Source organism: Lactuca virosa, chromosome 2 (genome assembly GCF_052849685.1).
Source record: "Lactuca virosa cultivar CGN04683 chromosome 2, Lactuca_virosa_CGN04683_v6, whole genome shotgun sequence".
Taxonomy (NCBI): Eukaryota; Viridiplantae; Streptophyta; class Magnoliopsida; order Asterales; family Asteraceae; genus Lactuca; species Lactuca virosa.
Genome location: NC_136427.1, coordinates 210,172,152 through 210,179,537, shown reverse-complemented (window position 1 = coordinate 210,179,537; position 7,386 = coordinate 210,172,152).

The following is a 7,386-nucleotide window of genomic DNA, read 5'->3' as shown; positions in this document are numbered from 1 at the left end:
ACTCAGTTGACCACGGGTTTAAGCGTTCAGGAACTCGCCAAGTTGGGAGATAACTCGACGAGTTGGGTTGACTGGGAGTTGACTTTGACTTTGACTAGGGGTAAAATGATCATTTTACCCTAAGAGAGGATTAGCAGATTCCGATTAAGTGTTATTATGGAATTGATAGCCGGAGAGTCGCCGGAGCAGCAGACAGGGATTCCTCGCTCGAGTTTTCAGCAGTCAGTCTTGCGAGGTGAGTTTCCTTCAGTAGGAACGGGTCTACGGCACCAAGGCCGGCCCGTATAAGTGATATGTAGTAGCTTAGAGTGGGCGGGGCCCGATGCTTATATGTAGTAGCTAAGTGTGGGCGGGGCCCGAAGCTCATAGTAGTTTAGAGTGGGCGGGGCCAGATGCTTATAGTATTATTTGAGTATAGATATGTGATTGATTGGTAGATGTACTTGCTGTCTGTGTGATACTTGTATGCATGTTAGTAGCGGAGTGTGGGCGGGGCCCTAATCTCCTAGACAACGGAGTGTGGGCGGGGCCCCAAATCTCCTAGACAGCGGAGTGTGGGCGGGGCCCGAATCTCCTAGACAGTGGAGTGTGGGCGGGGCCCGAATCTCCTAGACAACAGAGTGTGGACGGGGCCTGAATCTCCAAGATAGCAGAGTGTGGACGGGGCCCGAATCTCCATGAGAGTGGGCGGGGCCCATAGCTCCTAGTTGCATGTTATTTGTATGGTATGTGGTAGTTTGGGGAACTCACTAAGCTTCGTGCTTACAGTTTTCAGTTTTGGTTTCAGGTACTTCCACTAGCAAGGGGAAGGGCTCGGGATGATCGCATGGCACACACCACAGTTTCAGCCTGGGATGTGTAGACCATGAAATTTTCATATGATTTGATACAGTATTTTGACATGATGTTTTTGAGATACATGATTATGGTTTTCTTTATGATGATGGATGACGTATGGTTTTATTATAAATGATTTTAAAACGAAATTTTTGGCCTATATTTGTGGGATGTTTCATTTTGTGTGACTTATGCTTGCTAAGCATTGAGACATCAGATCTGGACCTTGTGAGGTCCATAGAGTCCAAAGGTCCCAGCTTTATCCAATCATAAAAGAGTTCTTGTGCTTAAACACCTTAATTAGGGCTTGTAGTGGCATTATGGAGCAAATATGCCATGCATGCACATAAAGATCGAAGCTTTACGTGACATTCAAACCTTAGGAGTCTAGATCTAGAGTTTGGAGTAGCAGATCTGCCTTAAAACGTCTGAATGAGGATTTAAGTTAAGGGACTCGACGAGTCGGCTAGGGTTTTCCCCGATAAGTGTGGATATGGGTAACTCGGCGAGTCGATGAGACGACTCGACGAGTTAAGTTAGGTTTCCGCGATGTTCTGAGGAACAATGGGGACTCGGCGAGTCACTTAGGTGCACTCGGCGATTCAGGTCAACGTGGATAGTTGACTCGATTGTTGACTTTTTTTGACTTTAGGGTTTGGTCAAGGCAGGACTTATGGATACAATGGAGGGGTAAATGGTCTTTTACCCATCCTAGGAGCTAAGGAGGGACTATCATGAGTTATTTGGAATTGTGATCTTTAAGTGTTAATTAGAGATGCTTGTTACATGTAGGCGGGGGTTAGACTGTTCGAGGGGTATTCAGTTTTCTTGCTTGCTTACGAGGTGAGTCTTCTCACTATACTTACCATGAGTGGTATCTTTGTGCGACCGGAGGGTCCTATATGCTTACTTGAGTTATATGCCATTATGATTTTGTCTGTGTGATATATATGCTATATTATGTGTTTACTGAGATAGGACCGAAGGGTCAAAACCGAGTTGTGGGACCAGAGGGTCTTCACTGAGCTACTGGACTGGAGGGTCCTCACTGAGACACATGACCGGAGGGTCCACACCGAGACACATGATACCGGAGGGTCCATGTCGAGTTATAGCCATGAGAGGCTTATTATTTGTGTATGTGGTATTTTGGGGAACTCACTAAGCTTCGTGCTTAACGTGATATGTATGATGTGTTTCAGGTACCTGTCAGGACCGCGGGAAGGCACCGGCATGATTGTACACACTTATTCGAGACTATGTTGAGGATACTGGGATTTGACTTTATTTGTGGATTTATGTTGACATTTTGAGATACATGTGGTTTTATGAAATACAATATATGAGTTTTATGTGTTTTAAAATGAAAAATTTGGTTTGAAAATTTACGGTGTTACAAGTTGGTATTAGAGCCTTGGTTTGAGTGTTTCGGATGCACCTTCGGGTATGTCCGGACTCAAACTGAGGATTTGAGAAAAAATTTCAAAAAGAAATGATTTTTCTAAAACCGAGTAAGAGTTTCTAAGAGATGAACGAGAAGGAGCAGTGTGTACAATCAGCCAGAGCCCAAATGGTGGTTTCCCAAAATACCCCTAGTTGTTTACTTTATGAGATATTTATGAGATGTTTATGAGATATTAGAAATGCATGCTAGAGAATAGGCTATGTATTTCATATTCTAGGGCTAGAGTTGCCTGATTTGTGATGCCTTAGCCTAGGAGATGCTATTGATCAGTGTTATCTGTTATTTTCCCTGAGTATGTGCTGAGTTTTAAGTCGAGGGGTAATCTAGGAGAGATACCTAAATGAGCATACGATTAGCCTACAAAGAGAGTAGTCTGATATTTGTGAGAGATAGAGTACTTGTGAATTAGATTCCTAGGAGGAGGACTTGGGATGACTACAGGTTGGTGTGGAAGGTAGTATTGGGCCCGTACTACTGAAAGCACCGGCTCTGTATGCAACCTACGTAAGAATCCTTAGGATACTAAGGAGCGTGTAGGGGTGGGAATTCGAGTGTGAGTATACTCGAATGAGTTTCTGATTATTTATGTGTTGTGTTTAAGAGACACTATGGTGGGTACACGCCACAACCCCGAGGGCACCAGTGGTACTAGTAACGAGGAGATCTGCAGGATCATCCATGCTGAGGTAGGCGCAACGATCCGTGAGGCGATATCGGAGATGTTTGGGTTTATTAAGACCACGTTGAGTGGGACTTTCGATGAGTGCTATGCGGCTGTTACTGAGGCTACTGCTGCTGCAGCCACCGCAACCCTAGCTGCTTCGAGACCACAAGGGTGACTCGTTGTTGTTCCGGGAGTTCAGCAACACGAAGCCACCAGAGTTTGATGGGACACAGGATCCGATTGCTGCCATGAGATGGATCACTGACATTGAGGGATGCTTTTATACGTGTTCATGTCTAGAGCATCTGAGAGTCCGGTTCGCGCTGAACCATCTTCGCTTGGGAGCGAAGGACTGGTGGAAGTTTGCGACGATTGATTTTACACCTGCAGATCATGCTGTGGTGACTTGGGGGAGGTTCACCAAGTTGTTTCGAGATGAGTATGTTCCCCAGGTGGAGAGGGAACGTTTGACACAGGAGTTTCTGTTTCTCAAGCAGAAGACAGAGTCGGTGACTGAGATTACTAGGATATTTCATGAGAGGGCGATGTTCTGCCCTGAGCACGTGTCCACTGAGCAGGCACGTGTGAGCCGGTACTTGAGCATCTTGAGGAGGGATATTCGGGAGTTCGTGGCGAACTCGTCTTATAGGACATTAGTTGAGTTGCAGACCAATGCCAGGAGGAGGGAGATTGAGTTGGAGATTTAGACCAGAGAGGAGGGAGAGCAGCAGGGGAGAGATAGGAGACCGACACAGTCGCAACCGGCGGCTAAGCGGGCTAAGCCCGCTGATTCGAGAGCTGGAGGCCAGAAGGGCCGCACTTGTAGTAAGTGCGGCAAGACCCATGAGGGATCTTGCCGGGATTGCCCCAAGGGATTTTCTGTTTGCTTTCACTGCAACCAGACAGGCCATCGGAAGGCCGAGTGTCCTCAGCTTACCCAGGAATCCGCCCAGACTACCACTCCTGATGCTTTGCGTGTTACTGATAGCCGGCCAGGGAAGGTCGAGCCTCCGAAGGCTCGTGGGAGAGCATTTCAGCTGACAGCAGTAGAGGTCCGCGCCGCGCCTGATTTTGTTGCTGGTACGTATCTTCTTATCTATGTTGTTTTGAGATTTGTTTATACTTACATTGTGCTGTGTATAGGTACTTTTCTTGTGAGTTCTGTACCTGCTTTAGTGTTGTTTGACTCGGGTGTGAGTCGATCTTTCGTGTCCTTAGCTTTTAGTCACCACATCAATACCCGACGTGAGGCGTTGAGTCGACCTCTGAGAGTTTCTATAGCCGACGAGCATGCGGTTTTCGCTACTGATGTATTCCGAGAGTGTGTACTAGAGATTTTCGTTGTTGAGTTCCCGATAGACCTGGTACCGATCGCGATGGGTGATGTCTGTGTCATAGTGGGCATGGACTGGTTGCGTCGGTTTGGAGCTGTAATCGACTGTGAGCGTCAGATGGTGACTATACGAGAACCTAGTGGGGGAGTGCTTACGGTGTATGGCGAGGGCACCAGATCTGGATCAGCTTTCTGCTCTGCCGCCAGAGCGAGACAAAGTCTACAACAGGGTTGTATGGGCTTTTTGGCGTACGTTATGGATATGCGGGTTGCTACAGAGAGGCCGAGTTCTATCTCCGAGGTTCCGATAGTGTGCGAGTTTTCGGATGTTTTTCCCAAGGAGTTGCCGGGTGTGCCTCCCGAGAGGCAGGTGGAGTTCCGGATTGATTTGATTCCGGGTGCGGCGCCTATTGCCAAGGCAACTTATCGCCTTGCGCCGCCAAAGATGCAGGAGTTATCCTCACAGCTCCAGGAGCTGCTGGGGAAGGGGTTCATCAGACCAAGTAGCTCACAGTGGGGAGCTCCGATCCTTTTTGTCAAGAAAAAGGATGGTTCACACCGGATGTGCATTGATTACCGGGAGTTGAACAAGCTGATGGTCAAAAACCGTTATCCACTTCTGAGGATATTTATTTTATGAGTTGCAGGGGGCATCTTGGTTCTCCAATATTGATTTGAGATCTGGATATCATCATATGAGAGTTTGCGAGGAGGATATTCCGAAGACGGCCTTTAGGACTCGTTATGGGCACTACGAGTTTGTGGTGATGCCTTTCGGGCTCACCAACGCATCGACGGCGTTCATGGACCTCATGAACCGGGTGTGCAGGCCCATGTTGGATCGATCGGTGATCGTGTTCATCGATGATATTCTTGTGTACTCGAGGTCCAGAGAGCAGCACGAGGAACATCTTAGAGAGGTTCTTGGAGTTTTGAGGTCGGAGAGGCTATATGCCAAATTCTCCAAGTGTGATTTCTGGTTACAAGAGGTCCAGTTCCTGGGACATATCGTTAATAAGAATGGGATATTGGTCGACCCGGCCAAGATTGAGGCAGTTATGAGTTGGGAGGTGCCAAGATCTCCGTCCGAGATTAAGAGTTTTCTGGGTTTGGTCGGTTACTATCGGGGATTTATCAGAGACTTCTCCAAGATTGTTGTTCCTCTCACCAGATTGATCCGGAAGGGTGTTACATTTGCTTGGGGACCTGAGCAGTAGGCCTCATTTGAGACTCTTCGCCAGAGATTGTGCGAATCCCCGATGTTAGCCCTTCCCGAGGGAGTGGATGATTTCGTAGTTTACTGTGATGCCTCTATATCAGGGATGGGAGCGGTGTTGATGAAGAGGGGACACGTGATCGCATATGCATCAAGGCAGTTGACGCCTCATGAGACGAGGTATCTCACCCATGATTTGGAGTTGGGGGAGGTGGTGTTCTCCCTCAAGATCTGGCGACACTATCTGTATGGAGTCCGGTGTACCATATATACGGACCACAAGAGCCTGAAGTATCTTATGGATCAGCCCAACCTGAATATGAGACAAAGGAGGTGGTTGGATGTAGTGAAGGACTACGATTGTGATATCTTATATCACCCAGGAAAGGCTAATGTGGTAGCCGATGCCTTGAGCCGCAGAGCAGAGAGTGCTCTGATCCGAGGGGTGTGTATGAGCATGACAGTGATGACTCCAGTCTTGGATACTGTTCGAGAGGCCCGAGTGGAGGACGTGAGACCGGGGAACCGAAAGAGGGAGCAGGTGATTGGGCAAGTTTTCGAGTTTGAGACGGATAACCGTGGGCTTATGACCTTCCGAGGGCGGATTTGGGGGCCCTATACGGGTGGAGCTCGACGTATACTGATGGAGGAGGCACATAGATCGAGATTCTCGATCCACCCAGGGGCCACTAAGATGTGTTTGGACCTGAAGAGAGATTACTGGTAGCCTTGTATGAAAAGAGACGTTGCATGGGTAGTTGAGAGGTGCTTGACCTGTCGCCGGGTTAAGGCAGAGCACCAACGTCCACATGGCCCGTTGCAGCCTCTAGATATTCCCCAGTGGAAGTGGGTATAGATTTCGATGGATTTTATCACCAAGCTACCGAGGACTGCACGTGGGGTTGACGCGATATGGGTGATTGTAGACCGGTTGACGAAGAGTGCTCACTTCCTCGCCATTAGTACGAGCTCTTCTGCAGAGAGACTAGCCGAGATTTATGTGAGAGAGGTGGTAGCACGGCATGGGTTCTGGAAGAAGTTTCACGAGAAGTTAGGTAGTCGGTTGCATTTCAGTACCGCATACCACTCGCAGACAGACGGGAAGAGTGAGCGGATGATTCAGACGCTTGAGGACATGCTTCGTGCATGTGTTATGGACTTCGGAGGAAGTTGGGACACCTACTTGCCCTTGGCTGAGTTTTCTTACAACAACAGCCACCATTCCAGTATTGGCATGCCTCCCTTCGAGCTCTTATATGGGAGGAGGTGTCAGACTCCCATCTGTTGGGGAGAGGTAGGGCAGTGAGTGATGGGTGTCACTGAGATAGTGCTGAAGACGACCGAGCAGATTCAGCAGGTCAGACAGAGATTACTGACAGCCCAGAGTCGCCAGAAGAGTTACGCAGATCGGCGGCGATCCGAATTAGAGTTCCAGGTTGGAGATTATGTCCTCCTGAAGGTTTCCCCATGGAAAGGGGCGATCCGATTCAGGAAACGGGGCAAGCTGGGGCCCCGATACATTGGTCCTTTCAGAGTGGTCACCATAGTAGGTAAGGTAGCTTATCGGTTGGAGCTACCTGCAGAGCTGAGTTAGATTCATAACACCTTCCACGTGTCTCAGCTGAGGAAGTGTGTAGCCGATGAGACGACGGTGGTACCATTAGAGGACATTCAGGTGGATGCGAGCCTGAATTATATAGAGAGGCTGATCGCGATCTTGGATCAGAAGGTGAGGGTTCTGAGGAACAAAGAGGTGCCCCTAATTCAGGTTTAGTGGCAACATTGGAAGGGATCCGAGTGGACTTGGGAGTCGGATTCGGAGATGCGCGAGCAGTACCCAGAGTTATTCCCAGAGCATGACTTCGAGGGAG